General features: G+C 35.4%; 1 long non-coding RNA gene and 1 pseudogene across 1 annotated transcript; both read left to right on the top strand.

Annotated features, from left to right (window-relative positions):
• Nucleotides 1-10,480: 10,480 nt before the first annotated feature.
• Nucleotides 10,481-10,782, top strand: LOC111528479 (annotated as a pseudogene).
• A 5,922-nt stretch (nt 10,783-16,704) lies between these two features.
• On the top strand, nt 16,705-17,630 carry LOC111528476. The gene is made up of 2 exons (XR_002727005.1): nt 16,705-16,984; nt 17,501-17,630. It is a non-coding gene; the product is annotated as an uncharacterized LOC111528476 (long non-coding RNA).
• Nucleotides 17,631-22,413: the final 4,783 nt, after the last annotated feature.

Genomic DNA, 22,413 nt, shown 5'->3' with positions numbered 1-22,413 from the left:
TTTCCAACCGTTTATGCTCTGTTTCCTTTTTAAACTGAATGCCATTAACATCACCCAAGTCACCTCTGGAGTGCTTTGCTGCTTAGAAATTTCTTCTGCCACATACCCTAAATCATCCCTCTCAAGTTCAAAGTTCCACAAATCTGTAGGGCAGGAGCAAAATGCTGCCAATCTCTTTGCTAAAACATTACGAGAGTTCAGTTTTTTTTTTTTTTTTTTGCTCCAGTTCCTGACAAGTTTTTCATCTCCATCTGAGACCATCTCAGCCTGGATTTCATTGTCCATATCATTATCAGCATTTTGGTCAAAGCCATTCAACAAGTCTCTAGGGAGTTCCAAACTTTCCCGCATCTTCCTGTCTTTTTCTGAGCCCTCCAAACTGTTCCAACCGCTGGCTGTTACCCACTTCCAAAGACACTTCCACATATTTGGGTATTTTTTCAGCAGCACCCCACTCCTGGTACAAATTTACTGTATTAGTTCATTTTCATGCTGCTGATAAAGACATACCCGAGACTGGGTAATTTATACAGGAAAAAGAGTTTAGTAGACTTACAGTTCCATGTGCCTGGGGAGGTCTCACAGTCATGCAGAAGGCAAGGAGGAGCAAGTCCTGTCTTACATGGATGGTGGCAGGCAAAAAGAGCTTGTTTAGGGAAACTCCTCTTTTTAAAATCATCAGATCTCATGAGACTTATTAACTATCATGAGAACAGCATGGGAAAGACCTGCCCCCATGATTTAGTTACCTTCCACTGAGTCCATCCTTCAACATGTGGGAATTCAAGATGAGATTTAGGTGGAGACACAGCCAAACCATACCATGATTGAAACAGTTCTAAGCTCTTTCAGTGTAATATTTACTACATTTTGAGGGCAGTACTATAATTAACAACATTTTGTAGATGAGAAACTAAGAGATGGGGAGATTAAATAATTGCAGTGGTAACACAAGTTAGAATAAAATTTGAACCCAGACTGATTACTAGACTAGTAGCCTAGTAATCCCAGCTACTTGAGAGGCTGAGGCAGGAGAATCACTTTAATCTGGGAGGTGGAGGTTGTAGTGCCAAGATTGCACACCTGCACTACATCCTGGGTGATAGAGCAAGACTGTCTCAAAAAATAAAATTATTTAAAAAATCATATAACAGACACTCAATAATTGTAGTAGTTGTTACTATTATTGCTATAATTTTGTCCAGCAACTTTTACTGTATTATATTATTGTATGTATAGGGGTAAAACCCCACCCCCAATATTTAACCGTGAGTTCTTTTCTGTTTCCCTAAGTGTCCCGGCTGGTTTGAGAAATAAAGGGAGAGTACAAAAGAGAGAAATTTTAAAGCTGGTTGTCCAGAGGAGACATCACATGTCGGCAGGTTCTGTGATGCTCCCCGAGCTGTAAAACCAGCAAGTTTTTATTAGTGATTTTCAAAAGGGGAGGGAGTGCACGAATAGGGTGTGGGTCACAGAGATCACATACTTCACAAGGTAATAAAATATCACAAAGCAAGTGGAGGCAGGGCGAGATCACAGGACCACAGGATGGGGCGAAATTAAAATTGCTAATGAAGTTTTGGGCACGCATTGTCATTGATAACATCTTATCAGGAGACAGGGGTTGAGAGCAGACAACCTGTCTGACCAGAATTTATTAGGCGGGAATTTCCTCGTCCTAATAAGCCTGGGAGCGCTACAGGAGACCGGGGCTTAGTTCATCCCTCCGGCTTCCACCGTAAAAGGTGGCCGCCTCTAGGGGGCCATCTATAGACCTATCTTCAGGGTGCATTCTCTTTCTCAGGGATGTTCCTTGCTGAGAAAAAGAATTCAGCGATATTTCTCCTATTTGCCTTTGAAAGAGGAGAAATATGGCTCTGTTCCATCCAGCTCACTGGCAGTCATACTCCAAGTCTTATCTCCCTTATTCCCTGAAGATTGCTGTTATCCTGTTCTTTTTTCAAGATGCCCAGATTTCATATTGTTCAAACACACATGCTCTACAAACAATTTGTGCAATCATCACAGGGTCCAGAGGCGACATTTATCCTCCTCAGCTTATGAAGATGATGGGATTAAGAGATTAAAATAAAGACAGGCATAGGAAATCACAAGGGTGTTGATTGGGGAAATGATAAGTGTCCATGAAATTTTCACAATTTATGTTCAGAGATTGCAGTAAAGACAGGCGTAAGAAATTATAAAAGTATTAATTTGGGGAACTAATAAACATCCATGAAATCTTCACAATTTATGTTCTTCTGCTGTGGCTTCAGCCGGTCCCTCCATTTGGGGTCCCTGACTTTCCGCAACAGTATGTTTTTATGTTATTGATGCCACAATTGACATTTTAAATGTATCTAGTAACAAATCTATTATTGTTAATCTATATATCTATTATATAATATATACCTATTATATCCATATAATATATATTAACAATTTATCCATTGTTATATCTATTAACAAATTATTGTACCTATAGTTTTGTATTTTATTATACTAGAATTGAAGGCTATTTATGCACTACCATTAAATTAGAGTATATGAATTTCACTATATTTTTCCCTAAAGTGAGTTTTATTTTATTTTTATTTATTTATTTAAAGTTAATAGACTCTGTTTCTTAGAGCAGTTTTAGATTTACAGAAAAATAGAACATAAAGTACAGAGTTCTTATGTATTCATCTCCCATCCCTATAGTTACCTTTATATTAACATCTTGTGTTGGTGTGGCACATTTGTTACAATTGATGAATCAATATGGACACACTATGTTATCTAAAGTTCCTATTTTATATTAGGATTCACTATGCATTGTACAATTCTATGGGTTTTGCCAAATGCATAATGACTGCTTTAACTTTTATCCATCATAAGGACTAAGTGATATACAATTTTAGTAGAATGAACAGAAAAGAAATGAATATAATTAAAAATCAATTTGTGTAATAAAATGTTTTAAATTATGTGGATTGGTGCTGCATAATTTAATAAATTTTTATTTGCACTGTAGCATACTCATAAAAGTAGACTTATACAGTGAGTTATGTAGCTTTATATGTTTCTGTGTTTATGGTTAGAATTCTTCCCTTTCAGCTTTAAAAATTTTCTCTGGCGTTTCTTGTAAGGCAGGTGTAGTGGTGATGAACTACCATAGCTTTTGTTTGGGAAAATATTTCTCTCTCCTTTATATCTGAAGGGCAGTCTTAGTGGGTATAGTGGTCTCCGTTGCCACTTTTTAAAAATTTTAACTCTTTGAATAAATTACTCCACTCTCTTCTGGATTCAGGGTTTCTGCTGATAAATTTGTTGAAAGTGTTTTTGGGGTTCCCCTATATGTGATATATTACTTTTCTCTTTCTGCTTTCAAAATTTTCTTTTTGTCTTTGAATTTTGGTAATTTAATTATAATGTGTCTTGTGAAGATTTTTTTATATTTAGTCTATTTCGTTACTTTTGGCTTTATGAATCTAGACATTAATTTCTCTCTCCAGATTTGGGAAGATTTTTGCCATTATTTCTTTAAGTAAACTTTCTGCTTCTTCTCTTTCTTTTCTCATTCTATTACTCCTATAATGCATACATTGACTCTCTTGATGATGTCTGCAGATTTTCTTCACTCCTTTTCATTTTTTTTTTGTTTCTATAACTGGATAATTTCTAATGACATGTCTTTATGCTCACAGATTCTTTCTTCTGATTGATGAAGTCTGTAGTTGAAGTCTCTATGATATTTTTAAGTTCAATCTGTATGTCCTTCAGCTTCAAAATTTCTATTTGATTTTACTTTTAATAGTTTCCATTTTTTTGGAACTTTTCATTTTATTCATGTATTATTTTCCTAATATTTGCTTATTGTATATTTGTGTTCTCTTGTTCTCACTGAGCCTCTTTAAGATGGTGTTAATGACAATGATTACTGTTATTTTTTGAGACAGGATCTTGCTCTGTCATCCAAGCTCAGTAAAGTGGCATGATCGTAGCTTACTGTGGCCTCAGGCTCCTGGGCTCAAGTGATCATCTCACCTCAGCCTCCTGAGCAACTGAAATTACAGGTGAGTGCCACCATGGCCAGCTAATTAAAGAAAAAAGTTGTAGAGAAGGGGTCTTGCTGTGTTGCCCAGGCTGGTCTCAAACTCCTGGCTTCAAGTGACTCTACAACCTCAGCCTTCCAAAGTGCTGATATAGGCATGAGCCACTGTACCTGACCAAGATGATTATTTTGAGTTCTTTTACAGGTAACTCATAGATCTCTATTTCCCTAGAGTTTGTGCATTTGATGAGCAGGTACCTTTTCCAGCCTTTATAGACTGGCTACAGCAGGGAAAATCCTGCACTAGTCAGTTTATCTAGAGATTCTGTGTGGGCCATGTAACAGAATCTCTAGAGAGATGGCTTTGGTGTTTAGATTAATAGTTGAGCAGGTCTGACACCTGGAAAAACAGAAGCTGTCCAGGCACCATGGTCTACTGCGGTGGACCTTTTGTCTGGGTCCGCAGAAGCAGGCCTGGAGGTGGGATCCACAAAGACCAGCCTGAAGCCTGGATCCATAGCGGCCAACTGGAAGCTGCAGTGGGACTGGGACCTGGGTCCATGATATAATAATAGGCTTGGGTCTTTGGTCCTGGATCCACAAAGTCTGTCCTGGAGTCTGGATCTATAGCAGTGGTCCTGGAGCTTGGGTCCATGGGGCCAGTCTGGTATTGGAATGTACTGTAGCAGTTCTGGACCCTGGGTTTGTTCAAGTAAATCTGTAGTGTGGGATTCCAGGGGCTGGCTGGGACTCTGGGGCCATGGGAACCAGTCTGGAGCTAGGCAGACCTGGAGTCTGAGTCCATGTGGGCCAGCCTGGATCCTGGGCCATGGAATCTAGCCTGGTATGAGATTTCACTGAAAAAATATAGCAAAATTCTTTATGCTTACGGGTCCTGTCCATTGGAAGAGTTTAATTGGCTCACTTCTTCATTTTAATGGAGGCATAACTTATGTACACTATAGCGCATATCTTAATTATATAGCTTGGTAAAATTTTACATATAAATAAACTTGTGTAACTGCTTATGAGATCTAGATAAGGAACATCTCTGTTAGCTTATTCTTAAATTGAACTCTTGATGTTTTTGGAGCAAAGTCTGCCCCCAGATCCAGGTGAGGAACAATATATCCCTTTCTGTAAGCTCTCTTCTTCCCCAAAAAGTGCTTTTTTATGGCTTCTGAATTTTGCAGGCCATGAGTATATTGCCTACTTCAAGGGAAGCAGATATAGCTCTGTAGTCCAAATCCTATTCAGAAGCAGTGGACTTGGCCTCTGGTGTTCTAAGATTTTTTGCCGATGTGACTTTACTTTTTTTTTCTAAAGCATATTTAACTTAATTGTTTTCATTTTGTATACATAATGACTAACAAAGTTGAATATCTTTTCTTGTGTTTATTGGCTATTTCAATTTACTGCTCTGTGAAGTGTCTGCTCAAATTATTTGCCTATTATTGAATGGTTGTCTCACATTTCTTATTGATTTGTAAGGGTTCTTTCTAATTTCTGGTACAGCCCTTCTTAAAGACTTGTGATGCAAATATCTTCTTTGCGATCTGCTCTGTTGGTGTCAATTGCTATTTTTATGATTTCCTAGGACACTTTTGGAGGCCACCTCTCAATAAGTTTTACAAATAGCTCCTACTAGAACAATTATTCCACTTTGTAGGATCTTGTTTTTCATTCTCCATTAAACCAATCCTGACCTATTGAAAATGACGTGAGGCCATTAAATATAAATTGTGCTTGATCCAAAATGTAATATGTAAACATTGCATATAACTTTTTGAAATTAAACCTTACTATGGCATCATGAAGAATTAACAATAGATAAAGGAATCTGAGCAATGTTCCATAATGAAGTTTGTTTATTCTAGAGTAAAAGAGAGTGAATAATCTATGTATTTATATGTTGTAAAGATATTATAAATATATCTGAGTTAGCAGGTAGACATATAACCATTTTAAGGCAGGAGAACAGACCGCTAGATGCTATTGCATTGTTCCTGCATACCTTTGATTCTAAGTGTTTTCATAAAGGGAAACTATAACTTATGAGAAATAAGACTTTAGATCTATAGATTATTTGTTTACTAAAATAGGAAGACATATCAGGAAACTCAGCATACCTCATTGAAATGAGCACTGGCCTCAATAAAGAAACTATTTTCTCTCAAAATTCTAATCCTTTTAAACAATACATTTTGTTAACCAACAAGAATAATCACAGTCCCTTTACTTTCTATTTCTTATTTGACTGATATTGTGGTTGACCCTAAGAAAACTCAGAATCTCTGTGTGGTATAAGTATTAAGAGGAAAAAGCAAAACAAACTTAAATATTTCACCCTTGTATATAAGGACTGATGCCTAACATAGATCAACATCATCTAAAGAAAGTTTGAATAACATCATATTTTTTAGAAAATTCCTCTCCCAATCAGGAATATCAGACAGCTGTTAGTGTTTGTTAGTGTTTCTCTTGCTGTTCCACTTAGTGTTATTGACTTTTGTGCTTTAACCTTTCCCTTTCCTGGAATATCTAACTCTCCTGCCAATCTCAACAACCGGTGGAAATCTGACTGAGGAGCTTTCTCTAAATCCTGTGATGGAAACCTTCTCTAATGAGGAGGCACATTCTGCGTCATTGAGAATAAAGCTATCAATCATAAATAATCCATAACAATAAAATAATAAAGATCACAATGTTTTTCCTTTATCTCCCTGTTTTTATGTTTTAGCATCCTTATAGGACTCAATTTAATGTTGAGGGATAGGTAACATTTCACTGATTATTTCTGTATACCCACCAATTCCCAAAGGGCTGTGATGGAGGTTTACTACTTTAAAATGCAAGGTACAAAGCAAAGGTCATCAGCTTTTATTCAAGGAAGTCTTTCAAAGTCATTGATATAACATCTGTTTCAAATTGTCGTGAATATATATGGCACATGAAAAGAAAGCAACCTCAAGAATTAAAACCCAAGTTTTACTTTGGATTCTTCTCCCATAACGAGTAACAAGTACTTGAGAAAGTCATTAAAACACCCTGGGCTTCACCTCACTCTCCTCATTTTCAAGTGAAGGATTTGGGAAAAAAAGATTCCCTGATATTTTTTGCTTCATTATTTTAAGATAAAGTTTAGTTTTATAAAGTTAGATTAATAAAAATTTAGGTTTTAAAGGAGAAAATAAAAGAGCTATATCTATTGGGAGATAACTGGTTTTAATGATACCGTAGATACATTTTTCACCTATATCAATATTGTTTTCACCTGCAAACAATATTGTTCTGTAAGGACGACACAAATAGTAGATGTCAGTTTAGAAGCCCACGTTTACCCGTGAATAGAACATACTGCTCTTTCTCAAATTTACATCACTAGATGGAGCCCTTGAGGGAATACCATTTCAGGAGATGGAATTTTGAGGATTCACATTAGAAATGAAAGATTCCAAGCCTCACACAAATCCAAAGGGAATTAAAGCTCTTCTCTTGAAGTTCAATGCACTTTAATTTGGCTTTGGATAAACAGAGTGCCAAGCTGAGCTAATGATTTTCCCCAATTTCTACGACTGTTCTTCTTATTCCCTTCATACTGCTTTGAAGCAGACAGCTTTTAAAATTTCCTAAACTGAAATTCTAATAGTCTTCCTGTCTAAATTGTGTGAGTCAGGGCAAAGAAAAAAGTTGAAAATACAAAGTAGATATTTGGATAAGGCTATAATATACTTGTAGAAACTCACATAAGGGCTTAAGAGAAGACACAGTAGAGGGATAATAATGTGAAATTCGTCTATGTTTATAGTAACTGTTGTTCTGTTCCCTGATAAGACTACTTTCGTGTTACTTTAAAAAATACTACAGTCATCATCTGGTCACTTCTCCCTGCAGCTACTATTATTTCTGCAGTGTGCTCCTGTGCCCCACCACCGTCTCTCGACATCTCATTCTGAATACTATACAGCTCTCAACTTTCTCTTTGATAACGACTATCCTATTTGTTTTCTAATTTCTGCCTTTATCTTGTATAAAAGATAGAAATAAAAAGATAATTGGCCACAATCTTGCCTCCTCTCTGTAATAGCTCTGATTCTTTTCTACCAATGTCTTCCTCCTGCATGCCAAAGACGTGGCTGCCAATGCCTTGGATCCTGTCTCTGGTGTTAACCTTCTACTTGGCTCTCTTACCAACTCACTCTCACCCTCCGTATACTAATACAAGCTGTCAGTATGTGGGAGGCAATCTTTTCTTTCATCCTGCTGTAAATATCCCAAAAAAGAAATGCATGCATTCTAAGGAACACCCATATCGTTCATCATTATCACTAATATTTATTGAATACTTATGAATGTACCAAGATAAGAACTTTATATGTGTAATGTTATTTAATTATCACAAAATGATATGAGTTAATTACTGTTTCTCTTTTATAGACAAAGAGAATGAATGCAGCTTAGGGAGGTTATTTAGTTTACTCTAATTACACAGCCAGTAAGTGATGAAGACAGATTTTGATACTGCATCTGACTTCAAAACATAAACACTTATCCCCTGTGTTCTATTACTTAAGGAAAGTTTTCTTCCTTGGGTGTATTCTCTCAATCAAGCCTCTCCCCTGCTTATAAAATAGTCTTTTTTATTTTTGTAATTTTTCATAGACAATTTGATAAAGTATCAATTTCTACCATTAGAAACCTTTTTTTTTTCCAGATATGCAGTGTTTGAGACAAGCGTAAGTCTTTAGAAAGTGATTAATTCAGTTCTCTCAGTTTTAATAATGCTCCAGGTCAAAAAGGTAATAAATGGAGGAGTCAAGTCCTGAGTTTATGGAAATCATTGGATTTGACCTTTTGTGTTTATGTGAGAAGCAATATATATATTTTTTTACTTCCTAATTTCCTTCTGTGGAGACAAGTTTGTCTTAATTTTCCTTTCAAGGTGCTGTGAAAAAATGCCATTGTTCACCACATGTTCTCTGGATCCTCTATACAACTTCTAACATCTCACTTCCAACATTTTTTGCTAAGGGCATGCATAAGGTGTCATCCATCTTTATTTTTAAATTTAATATCTATGAACTAAATTAAATCTTACATTAGATATTATACATTAATGTGGGTCTCTCCATTATAGATGCTTTCTCTGACGCTCCTTTGTGACTCCTTTTCTACTGAGAAATCAGAAAGTTCTCCTAGATTCTTTCCCAAAAGAGTTTTTGGGTCATCAGGCAATTATATTTGTGTTATCTTAACCTTTTGTTGTTCGTCATTCTTGTCATAGCTAAGGAAGACAGCAGAATCCATATATCATTTGACAATTGTTAGTAACATAGAACACCATGAAATAGGTGGTAAATCATATGAAGGAAATGTTTCAGTAAAAGCCACCTCAAACTCCAGAGGCCATTCCTAGGTAGCAGCAATGCTGTTATTGTTCTTTATAAGCCATATAAGTGAGGATCCCCAAATTTCCCCAGCAGAGGGGGAAGTATAAGTCTGATTTGAAGATGTTTTCTCTCTTTCTTTCATCTACCTTGCTGGCTTTGAGCACAACCCAGAAAGAAGTTCAAAACCAAGAAAATGGTAAGTCTGATACGATGACAGGTATAAAGTTTTGAGACGTGTTAGCAACTAGACTGTCTTTTTCACTTCAGTCATGTTTTTCCTTTCTTTTTCCCAAGACCATAGAGAATAAGATGTAACAGAATTAAGATTTCAACCGTAATTCCAACGTAACAACTGACTAGACAATCTCAGCACATGATTTGTTAAATCATAATTCCATTTCATATTTGTCTTTTAAATCTATTGATTTCTCTATCAGTTACATACAATGTCAGTTCTTCTAATCAGTAGTACAGATTAACAACAACTACACACTAACATTTCTAAGATTTCTCTTATCCTTTCTCAAGAATCTTGCCTTATTATTTTAATCATGTGGTATTGAAATTTCAGGGAGAGATTTAGCTTATTTTGAATAGCATTTCTAATAGCTAATTGAAATAATTAAAGGACAATTTCTTATTATACACTTGTCACTTTGGTCAATTAAAATACAATTTTAGAATGCTAATTAAATTGATTAAAGAAGTTGTTTTTCTCTATAGAATTGTAGAGATAAGCCTTCTTCAACTTATTCATTTTAAATTAAGAATGTATTTACTGAAAACCTACTATGCAGAGGGTTACAAAAGAAACATGTGATGTGACTTACTGCCTTTAGGTAGCAGACCATCTTCATGGGAGAGTAAGGCTCAAATATACTTAGTAAGGTAGTACCTAAAAGAAGTACTAAATTCAACCTTTTTACTGATAGATTATGTTATACAAACAAGTGATACACATTCCATAGACCCGCAGGATTAGGATAATGACAAACAGGGTCTCTCCTTGCAGTACTATATGAAAGCAGAGTAAAAGTCGGCGATAGAGGGGCTCATGGCAGGGCAAGCATTTAGAAAGTTACTTCCACTCTTTGACCAAGTACTGGTTGAAAGGTGTGCCATTGAAACTATAACCAAAGGAACCATTATGCTTCCGGAAAAATCTCAAGGAAAAGTATTGGCAGCCACAGTAGTAGCTGTTGGATCAGGCTCTAAAGAAAGGGTGGAGAGATTCAATCAGTTCGTGTGAACCTTGGAGATAACGTTCTTCTTCCAGAATATGGAGGCACCAAAGTAGATGACAAGGATTAGTTCTCATTTAGAGATGGCGACATTCTTGGAAAGTATGTAGACTGAAATAAATCCTGTTGAAATGGCATCAACACGAAGCTTCCTATTCCACTGAAGTTCTGAAATTTTTCATCATGTAAATAATTTATATGTCTCTCTTTTACACTAAGCTAATCATAAATAATGGCAAAAATAATAATGACTAAATTATTAGAATAGAATAAAAAGAGAATTAAAGGAGTCAGATGAAATGAGCAAGAATGGAGTATACTTGATTGAATTATTTTTTCATAGTTATGTTTACATCTATTATATGTTGTGCTATTGCAATGAACATTAAATTAGTAGTGCTTGGAATAAGATTGATAATAACTATTGTAAATGTATCATTTGAACCTCTCCATCCTTATGGTTTCATTATTTTAAAAAGTACCACTTTTTTCACATAGAAACAATATAAGATATAATTTAAAAGTCGAAATATTTACAAGTCAACTTCAGGTGTCATTACAAAGTTTTCAGCTAAATTGTAAAATCATGTATTTAGTTTTAAGAACCTATTTTTTTCATTCTCGTTAGTTTATCTAATATTCTTTTTTTGTAATTTACATCCTATATTTGGTCTTATATATTTTCAATCTTATATATTACTTAAAAATAAACTTAAAGTAGGAAGCCACATTAAGAATAAAATAAAAGGACCATGAAAATGGTTGTAATTGATATCTAGAAATAAGGTGATGTATAAAGTGGGTTGCATCAAAGCTATACTTACATTTACCACAAGGCGACACCCTAGCATCACGAGTGACAATAAAACTATAATACATTCAGAAGCATAATCACAATATGATGAAAACTAGCTCAAATTATTACAAGTTCTTTCTTTCAAGGAAATCATCATGAGAAACCAGGGTTTAAGCATTATGCTTACTATTTTATTAGTTTAACTCTCCCTGACTCTAGTTACCTTAGATTTTAGATAATTCTAAATAATTATCCAGAATAATTCTATATAATTATCTAGATAAAACTAGATAATTCTAACATCTAATTTTACCTCTTACCTTGGCATCTGTCCTTTCCTCTTAGTCATATCTTTCTTTATTTAAAGAGAAAAATGAATCCTACCTAATCCTTAACCCAATTATATATCAGCTCACTCAATTCTTGAAAAATAATCCTTGATTTGTAGAATCCACTTTCTAATTACTCTCCAGTCAACAGGAGTTTGGTCTCCAATGCCACCTTTCTATTGAAACTAGCTTTCAAAGTTTCAATGAGCTTAATGAGTATCAAAATGAGCTTGCATTTGACATTAACTGCTGTTCATTCCACTCCTTCGGAAACTCTCTTCTAGTAAGGTTTGGTGGCATTAGCCTCTTCTAAATTTGCTGTTAGCTGTTTGGTTGTTGCTATTCAATTTAATTGGTTCTTCTTCCTTTGTCTCTTCCTTATATGGTTGCATCCTCCAGAATTTTGCCACCAAAAGATCTGTCAGCCAGTCAGTTTTCTGTACAGGAGTCCACAGACTATTTTCTCAATCCTTTTCTTCGAGTTCAAGAAACACAATCCAGCCAATATTGATTTCATAATGTGGTGGGCTTTGGGGCATGCACATCTTTTTCTTGAGTTTCCATCCAAGGTGTAGGGTTTTAGTTCCTGATGCTGAGAACACCCAAGGCAGATGGCAGGTGGCTTCCCCTCTGAATCTTTTTCAGGCTCATCCTTCTATCTTTTCGACTTATCCACTGCCACCACTTGTCTCTTCTTGCATTTGATTCCAATGAGTCGTTCTACTGTTGGGCTCTACTGTTGAGTAGGGAGAAAAAAGCGGTCTTGGATCCTGCATGTGAAGGTGGAGAGGGAAATAACTCCAAGTCATGTATTGTGTTAGGTCAGATTCTTCAGAAGTCAATCCTTAAATGGGACTGTTTTTAAAAATATTTATTGAGAGCTCTCCCAGAGAGGGGATTTAGGAAGCAGGGTAGGTAAGGAATAAGGCTAAGCAAAATGTGGTCTCACTTGCAGACTAGGTTAGTCTAACCCCACATAGAAAATCTGGAACACCTATTGCTCCACAGAGTTAGTCTCACTTGAGGCAAGGAAGCCAGACTTTTATACCTTCATGCCAGAGAGCCACTGCTAAGGGTAGTTACCTGGAGAATGGGGTAGCTGTGAGTTGCTAGTAGCCAATACTCACAGCAAGTCAATGGCCACGGGCCAGTAAAAGGGATGAGGGCAGGGCTCCCATAACTTCCCTACCTGTTGTCTTTAGATGGAGGATCTGAAAGCAAGTCATTCTTTTTCACTGCAAAGGTTAATCCTTGCTAATATCCTGGAGGTAGACATGTTCTATCTTTGACCTAGTGTTTAGTCACTTTTAAAAACTCCATTTACATATAGACAACAAAAAGTAGAAACGTTACAGTGGAGAAACCCGGCAGATACCATCTTAAATAAGTAATCAAGTTAACATCATCAGTAAGTACCAAAACACAGTGATATCAGGCACCCCCTGATGTGATCCAAGGAGAAGGGCTCTTCACCTTTGTGGTACTCTTTCCAAAATCCACAACTGCAGTTTAGTTATAAAAAAAATCAAACAAACATGAATTGAAGGACATTCTATAAAACAGCTGACCAGGACTCTTCTTAGATATACAGGTCATGAAAGACAAGGAAAGACTGTGATACTCTCACAAGTTGGAGGAGACTAAGAAGTTAGAAATAAATGCAATGTGGGTCTTGCATGGAATCCTGAAACAGTAAATGAACATTGGTGGAAAAGCAGGAAATTTAAACAAAATCTGTAGTGTAGTTAAGAATATTCTACTACTGCTAACTTCTTCATTTTGATAGTTGTACCATGGTTATGTAAGATGCAAACATAAAAGAAAGGTAAGGGAAAGGTAAACAGGCACTCTCTATTATCTTGGCAACTACTCTGAAATCTAAAATCATCCAAAACTTAAAAAATATTTTTTTCTTTTGAAAATCCTTATTCTGTTTACTTATAAATGAGGGACTGGGTTTGTGATGAAGAAGAATTCATTCTGCCATATTACAAGTGCATGAAATAGTTGACAAAATAATATTCCTATTGAACAGTGAAAAATCAATAACATAAAGGAATATTTATGTCAAGTATAATTTTATGCTACATATTCACTGAGATGATACATGACAAATGGCTGTAGTATGGCAAATAGAAAAGAGCCACTTTGTTTTCCAATCACTTACTATAGTAATTGCCCTAGAATGAGAACAACATATTATCAAGTCACTTTGGAATTTGCTAAAAGAAGATATTTGGGCAAGAAGAAAGCACTTACTTTATACTTTATTCTCCATTTCCCTCAGGTGTTTGGCAAGACCAGGATGCGCAATGGCAAGATGAGATCCTAGTTATCTCTTTTTCTTCTAGTATTTGTTTCCCTAAGTGGAATATGAGATTTACTGACTCTTTTTGGTGAATGATATGAAATAGAGCCCTGATGTTCATGACTGGAGGGCTTATCATTGAGAATTATGTTAAACTGTAAGTAACAGAATTCTTGACTAACTGTAGCTTAAACAAATAGCAGTTTCGTTTTTGTATATAATGGGAAGTCTGGAGGTAGACAGGCTCCTGTATTTCAGCTCCTCTGTCTTCCTTTGGGGGTGCTCCACCCATTGCAGGACACCCAGCAGCCTTGCCTCACTTACTGAATACAGTTAGGGAGCTGCAGTGCTGTGACAGCCAGATCGGCCAGCAAAGATTTCCAAAATGCTTCCAGTTGAGATCCACTGGGTACATTACTCCCCTGAACAAAATCAGGGTTCTATTAGCAAAGAAGAGGAGAAAGAGAACTTGGGCTAACACTGCCTGCCAGAGAAGATAATGAAGTGGAAAATAAAGGGCAGAGTTATATTTATTTACTTTTACTCTCAGGTCAGGGACTGACCTGAGTACATTGTGCAACGTGCAAAAGTAATGTAACATAATGTCATTGTGCCACCTGAAACTGTGACCATGGAACATGTAGCAAAGAGGGAGTGAGGGAAAGGAAGGTAAGAGACATCACTATCATCTGATAAACAAGCAAGAGCTGGAGAATAATTACCCACAGGGTAATTGACAGGATTGAACAAACTCATAGTGAAAGAAAATGTCACAGAAAAATTAGCTATGCAGGACATTTTATCAATTTTTTTTCCCAGAATTAAACAGACTGAAGAAAGAAAACATTGTAATATGTATAGCTCCTCCACAAAAAGGATTGTAAGCTGCTCCAATTCTGTTACTCTCCTATTAAAGGAAACTAAGGGTTATAGAAAAAAGAAAAATTCAGTTTTAAGCTGAAATTAATACTTGGTTGATTCTATAATTCTACTATTTTTCCTTTATCTTTTTTAGGAAGTCAATTCAGACAACCAGGTTAGTTTTATTTATTGTTTAATTTACAGATTATATGTGTCTCTGTGTGTATGTGTGTGTGTGTGTGTATCTTTTCTTTTCTTCTTTTCTCTTTTCTTTTCTTTTCTTTCTTTTCCTTTCTTTGAAAGACAGAGTCTTACTTTGTCACCCAGGCTGGAGTGTAGTGGTGCCATGACAGCTCACTGCAGCCTTGATCTCCTGGACTTGAGTGATCCTCCCATGTCAGCTTCCCAAGTAACTGGGACTACAGGCTCACACCACCACAACTGGCTAATTTTGTATTTCTTGTAGAGACAGGGTTTTGCTATGTTGCCCAGGCTCATCTTGAGCTCCTGGGCTCAAGTAGTCCTCCTGCCTCTGGCCTCTGACACTATGTTTTTACTCTTTTCTCTTATGTACAGTGTTTCCAAGTCTATGGTATAAGGAACATCAGGAGTTAATATATTCATATGTTAAATTTTCTTAACTTTCTATAGTGTTATAATGGCATAGAATAATTATGGAAGTTTAAATGCTTCCTGTCATTTACTAATTACTGATGATATTTATTTGCACTTTAATAAGAAACCTGTAACCTAATTGACCTCATGTAAAGGAAGAAAGCTATTCCTGTTAGTCCTAGTGAAATTTGATCAGTGTTTCTTGAATGACAGTAAATGTGAACAGATAACATATACAGTGTGCAAAAACTTCTGAAAATAACTGATTTATGTAGATTATATAACTAGGTTTAAAGAATTAGGGACCCTTAGCATTGCAAGGTACTTTTAGGAAGCTCCTTGGATTTAATCATTCTCTTTAGCAGTAATCTTTGTCTAATATACTGTAAATTTTACTAGTTTATCTTTATTATCTATCTTGTCCACTCCAAAATAGAACGTTTTTGTTTTTTCTATTTACTACTGTATCTGGAGTGCTGACAACTCTGGAATACACAGTAGGCACCCAATACATATAAGGGAGTAAATGAATGAGTTAAAACTGTCTGTATTTGCTGATCATCCACAATTTAGATGTCCTATACTACATTCCAAGTAAGCCTACATTTGAACATACCTGGTAATTTAAAAAAATGTGTACATGTATGAAAATATTTTAACATAGCACTGCAATAAAATTCTATTAAAATAGAAAAACATGAGTTGAACATCTTTCCATATTGTATAAGTAATTCCTTGGCCCCAATTTATTTCAAATGCATATATTCCAAATAAACATACATATACTAAACCTATATATATTCTGAATATATACTTTCCGATTATGTATATAAATATTTCAAATATATATTTTATAAATATATGTATTCCATACATACATAATATATATCAAAGTATTACAATAATCAGGTTGGATTTAGTCTAACAGCCAGTTCATAATGATACCTTAAAAGTATACTTGGTAGTGCTTTATAGTGCTTTTAAAACATGATTTAAGGAGCAAAATCAGCTAACAGAAGAGCATAATTAGGAGATTATAGACATATCTTTTAAAGAAATTAAATTCCTGGTACAAATAAGAGAAGGTAAAAAGCTCACAATTCCTTTTTTCTTTCGTAGTTGAGGGCAAGCCAGGTACATGTCCTGAATTTATAGAATCTTTTGACATGAAGCAACAGAGCTGCAGTCAAGACTGAAGTCAAAAGAAATTTAGATCCTGTCTGGGCAAACAGACCTCTAAGCAACAATCTAAGATTTCCCCCTATTGTTCTGGGGTTCCTTGTATAAATGATTATGACTGCAGAGATCTTATGAAGTGCTGTGGTACCTTTAGATGTGGCCTGAGGTACACACATCTCTTATGATTGACCCTGTGTTTTTCAATTCGCCTCCACAATCTAAGGCATAAGTAAGTATGGGGCAACATGATCTCCTCATCCGTTTTCTGACTCTCTGAAAAATACTTTCTGTATCTTTTGTCTTAGTATTCTTCCAACCCAACCTCATATTTTATATTCTATTATAACTATAGTATAGAATTTATAGTTAGAATGGTCTAGAATATAGTCCACTTTCTCTATGACACATAAAAGGGCATGCCATCTCAGAAGAAATTCCGCATGTATGTCACCTGATTTCAATTATTTATTCATTCAATTAACATTCATTGGATGCCCACAATATGTCACACACTGAGAATGCAGGAATGGACATGACAGATGGAACCTCTATGGTTATGCAGTTGATAATATTAGCATATGTTCTTTATCCTTCACTAAGCATCCAGAACTTTTCCTTTCTTTTATTCCCTTCTGCACCCCTTCCATCTCTAAGGAAAAGAAAGCATGAATCTCATGTCACTTAAAAGTTAGGCATCAGTTTTTACGCCTTGGTTGAACTACTTTCTTCTCTGTTTTCCTCCCAGATATTGGATGGAGAAATGGAATCAGACGGAGGCATCATTGAGCTTATTCTTCTTGACTCATCTCAGTCCAAACATTACTCTCTCAAGTGTTGTTCTTAAAATCTGCATATTAAAAGCTCAGCATCATCTATTTGTGAGCTCTGTGTCTCATTCAGGGGTTTTAATTAATTTTGAGTTCTAAGGGTACCAGAAATAACTGGATTAGCAAAGCATGCGGTCTTCTCTGCTGTCCAGTTGGGATACCTATGGCCCAATGGGGCATCCCCAAAGTTTCTTTAGAATATGAAATCTAAGGGATTCTGGAAAATATTCAGAAAACACACATTTCAATTTAATCATCGAAATGGCCTGCGGATAATTCTGAAAGTCCACCTGCCATATAGGTTCTTTGTTCCTGTTTTGTCTTCTGTGTAATTGGTATTATTTTAATCTTTCATTTGATATTGATCTAATGTTTTACTATTTGTTTTGGGGAAATATATGGAAGAAATCCATGCCAATGACATTTACTAATCTGCTTAAGTTAAGGCACAAAGTAGATTAGTGAGATCCACGGGAGCCATCTCTTATGATGTCCACTTCAATATGACAAGGTTTTCCCATTTGTATAATTTGAACTTATTCATTTAAGAAATAATTAATGAACTTTAATGAAGCCTACCTTTGCACAGACATGCTTCATAATATGGCATGAAAATGCATGAATCATATGGATAGTAACTTGTACGAATTTAAAGAACAAAGAAATTGCTGGTAGAAGCTATAGCTGACTATACTGGCAAATATTCTCATTTGTTTTTATATTTTATTCAGTGATGGGGGAGAAGAAACTCCAGAAAAAAGAATTCCACATAAATATTAGTATGTTTCTTTTATACTTTTTCAAAGAAAACTTGTTAGAATAAAAAGAAAAATTATATTTACTAAAAGGTAGTAGCCAAAAGTTGCATATAGCTCAGCATTGTATTATGTTGCTCAAGGCTTACATTCAATATACTCCACTGCAAAGCTGTAATTCTGATTTGTTTTACTGAGTCAATGAGGAAGAAAATTATTGTGTTCCTGTAGTACTGAAATGAAAGTGAGCTTGCAGCTGGAGTGATGAGATAAGACTAATCTTGCTGTTAGTGTCTAATTGGCCCTAAACATGGCGGGTCTTAGGCACTTTGAATAGCAAGGGGTAGATTGATGATAATGCTAGTGAAAAATTAGAATTGACCACTTTAGCTGCTTACTATGTAAGACTACTTCCTACCACCATGAGCTATGTAGCCTAGCTATCAACTTTTAAAATTTATTTTTATTTACTTTGAATTCCACAATTAATATATAAATTCATTCTCAGTGTAAATATATTTTTAAAAATTATGAACTAAAAATCCTTCTTGACTTACCTAAAAATAAATACTATAATCTATTTGATTTATTATCCGAACAGGCCTTTTGGGGTGCCTTTATGTTTAAGAACATTTATAAATATAAACTCTTATTTTGTGTACTTATTTAAACATAAGGTATGCATCAGAGCATATCCATTGTGTTCCAGCTTTAGTTTCTTACTTAACAAAGTGTATTGGAGATAATTCCATGTCAATTTGTAAAGAACTGCCTCATTCTTTTTTTAACTGCTGCTTAGGATTTTATACAATTAGATATATTAGAATTAACTCCAGCATTCCTCTGCTGGGGGCCATGTAAATGGCTATAATTTTTTTGCTATTACAAATAATGTTTTATATATATATATATATGTAAACATACATGTTTTAATATAAGTATTATTATTATTTAGGTATGGTAAGATCAACAGATCAGAAGATGACTACCATTGAAGAGAGAGTGTGTTATTTTCAGATCCCAAGAGAATGGGACACACGATGTCATGCTGTGGCTGGTCACACATGGAAGCCTCCATGACAGTCAGGCGGCAGAGGGAGCAGGAGAGGACTGCGGGCAAGATCTTCCATTGTGGTTTCTGTGGGAAGGAATGGTTGATGCAGGATAAGAAGGTTAAGGATTAGCTAGTTTGTTTCAGTGGGCTCTGGGGTATATAGACTGTTCCCGGTTGTCTGAGACCCTGGGGTGATTAGGACAGGTGGATAGTGGTCTGGAGTGTGAGAACCCAAAGGAGCTGGTTGTGGGGTGTGGACACTGAATTGATTTGCCTTTGTAAAGCAAGCTCACTGGATGGGTTGCTTGCTGTCTCTAAGAATTGGCTAATCCTGCGAGGTTTGGTCTCCCCAGGGTGAGCAAGGCCTCAGATGTCAAGGGATTGACACACAGAAAATAAAAGCCATTTGCTATTTAAATATCCTTCCATTTCATTTTCCTATGTTAGCTCCTAATGGAATTGCAGAAGGGAAAACAGATTAAGCTTTTCTAGATCAATCATATTAAACAAATACCTAATAATGATCTTGAAATTTTTTATGTAATATTTTGTTTACAATATTTGTTTAAAAAATAAACCCATGGTGACTGGTACAAATTGTGAAAAATTTAGAATATACTTTCTATTTCAGTTATTATTAAATCTCCACTTTTAAACAACATACACTGAGAAATAATCAATATTCTTCCACGTTACCTGCTTAGAGAATAAGATGGTCTCATGCCTTAAGTGGTTGAATTTACAGCTTTTCTGTTTCTGGACCTGCCTGCTCTTCAATATTTTGTACTTCTAGAAAGAAGTACATATTGGGAAGTAACTCTTCTGTTTCTCCAAGCTTGTTTCTCTAGGCAAATGCATTTTTTTCTCATTTAGCAAAATCAAAAAAAAAATTTTATTCATAGAATAAATCGAATAACATATTACCACATTTTTGAGGTTATATTACTTTAATCCTAATTCTGATACAGTTAGCAAGGTGATCATTCTTAAATCCAATAAACTAGTGGAAGCAAGTGTTTTTGCTTATTGCATCAGGGAGAATGGCAGTGGTGTGCACATATTCCTCAGTTCTATGATTTCATTTATTATAAGATGTAATATCACTTTAATGTCACATAACTTTAATATTGAAAAACGGCTAGCTTCATTAAAATACACATTGATTGTAGGATGAATGCCATTAACAGAAAAGAAAAAATAAACATTAAATATTTCAGTTGTAATAATGTTTTTAGGGGATTTTGTGAGATTTGTATTTTTTTATTGATACATGATCAATGAACATATTTTAAAATTACATATGATAATCAAATACATTCATATAATTTTTAAAGATCAAATCATTGTAATTGAGCTATCACTTTAAATATTTATTCATGAAACTATTTTTAAGTTCCCTCTTTTAGACTTCTACACTCCAAGTTGAGGTGTGGTGAGCAAAAACAAGTAACGAAAAACAAGAGAAGTGGAAACAGTGCTTGTGCTCAGAAAGGTGGTGAAGGCATGGTCCTATGAGCCGTTTTGAGACAAAATAAATTTTTAATAGAGGTGACTCTAGGCACTACTGTAAATATAAATTTACAGTAAATTTAGGACCAGTTATAGTACCAGTAAGAAAACAACTGAATTTAAGCCAGTGGATGACCAATAAAGAGAAGAATGACCGCCTGGAAAACAGTAGTCTGAGAAAAATGTAGCACTAGAAGGCAGAACTAAGGAGAAAGCTTATTAGCAGAAGCAAAGACATCGTGAGGAAGCTCTTTAATGTTATCCAAACTTAGGCTGACCACCCATACTTCTGCAAATCTTTTCAACAACAGCTTTCTCTTGGATACAGTGGTAAGTAGAAATTTCAATCTTGGTTGTTGTCTTAATTGTTGCTCTTAGCAATGTATATTTGTACCATATCTTTCAATTCCATAGTAAACCACTGCTCACTTTGCTGTTGAATACCACCAGGGTGCCCTGAATATAATACTCCGGAATTATTACTGTTTCTTCCCCCATAATAACATTAAAGAAAGAGGTAAGAGTCAAAACAATCTTTCCCTTTATTCTCTTTCCTGATGTATACATTTTTAAAAAGGAAAAGTTTAGAGTAAATGGAAGAAATTACAATGTAGAATTGGAAAATATTAAAACTTTGTACTGAAAGTAATTCTGTCTGGGGCCTAAGGAGAAAGCATTGAGGAAATTAAACTTTCAACAAAGAATCACTGCAAGTTTCTGTCTACTGACCTTTCACAAAAATGAGACAATCTTTGCATCTTAAGAGAGTTCTAGCAGTATCTCAGAAAAAAGAATTCAGGGTGGGAGATATTAAAAGATGGGCTCAAATGATTTAAGGAAGGTCTTTCAGGATAGAAAAGGACTTGGGCAAATTTCATGGCATAATAATTTAGAACTGGTGGACATATAAAAGTGAGGGTCTTGAAGCTAATTTTTTTTTTTTCTTTTTTGAGACAAGGTCTCACTCTGTCACCCAGGCTACTGGAGTGCAGTGGCATAATCATAGCTCACTGCAGCCTCAAACTCCTAGGCTCAAGTTATCCTCCCACCTGTAGCTAGGACTACAGGTGTGTGCCACCATGCCTGGCTATTTTATTTCTTACTTTTTTTAAAGATGAGGATTTGAGGTTTTGTTATGTTGCCCAGGCTAGTCTTGAAATTCTGGCCTCAACAAATTCTCCTGCCTCAACCTCCCAAAGTGCTGGGATTACAGGCATGAGCAACTGTACCTGGCCCATAAATGTTTTTAAATAAGCTATTTGTCCAGGTGAACAGACTGTTACCTAAGAAAAGCTGATTTTCAGGAATTTCCTGAAGCACAAAGTGAAGTGATTTTTGGTCTTACAGGCTTATTTTTCCCAGACTAAGTTTTCTCAGAATAACTAGGTCATATTAGTGCAGGTGGTTTCAGTTCTTAGTTCTAATATCTATGTCACGTCAATGCAGGTTGTTACAATTCCCATAGGCCAATTTCTAACCTGATTCCCTTGCCATCAATTTTGTAATAGTTTGG

The sequence above is a fragment of the Piliocolobus tephrosceles genome, chromosome 10 (genome assembly GCF_002776525.5).
Source record: "Piliocolobus tephrosceles isolate RC106 chromosome 10, ASM277652v3, whole genome shotgun sequence".
NCBI classification, from domain to species: domain Eukaryota; kingdom Metazoa; phylum Chordata; class Mammalia; order Primates; family Cercopithecidae; genus Piliocolobus; species Piliocolobus tephrosceles.
The sequence above is the reverse complement of the archived record's forward strand: the minus strand, read 5'-3'. Positions and strand labels throughout refer to the sequence as shown.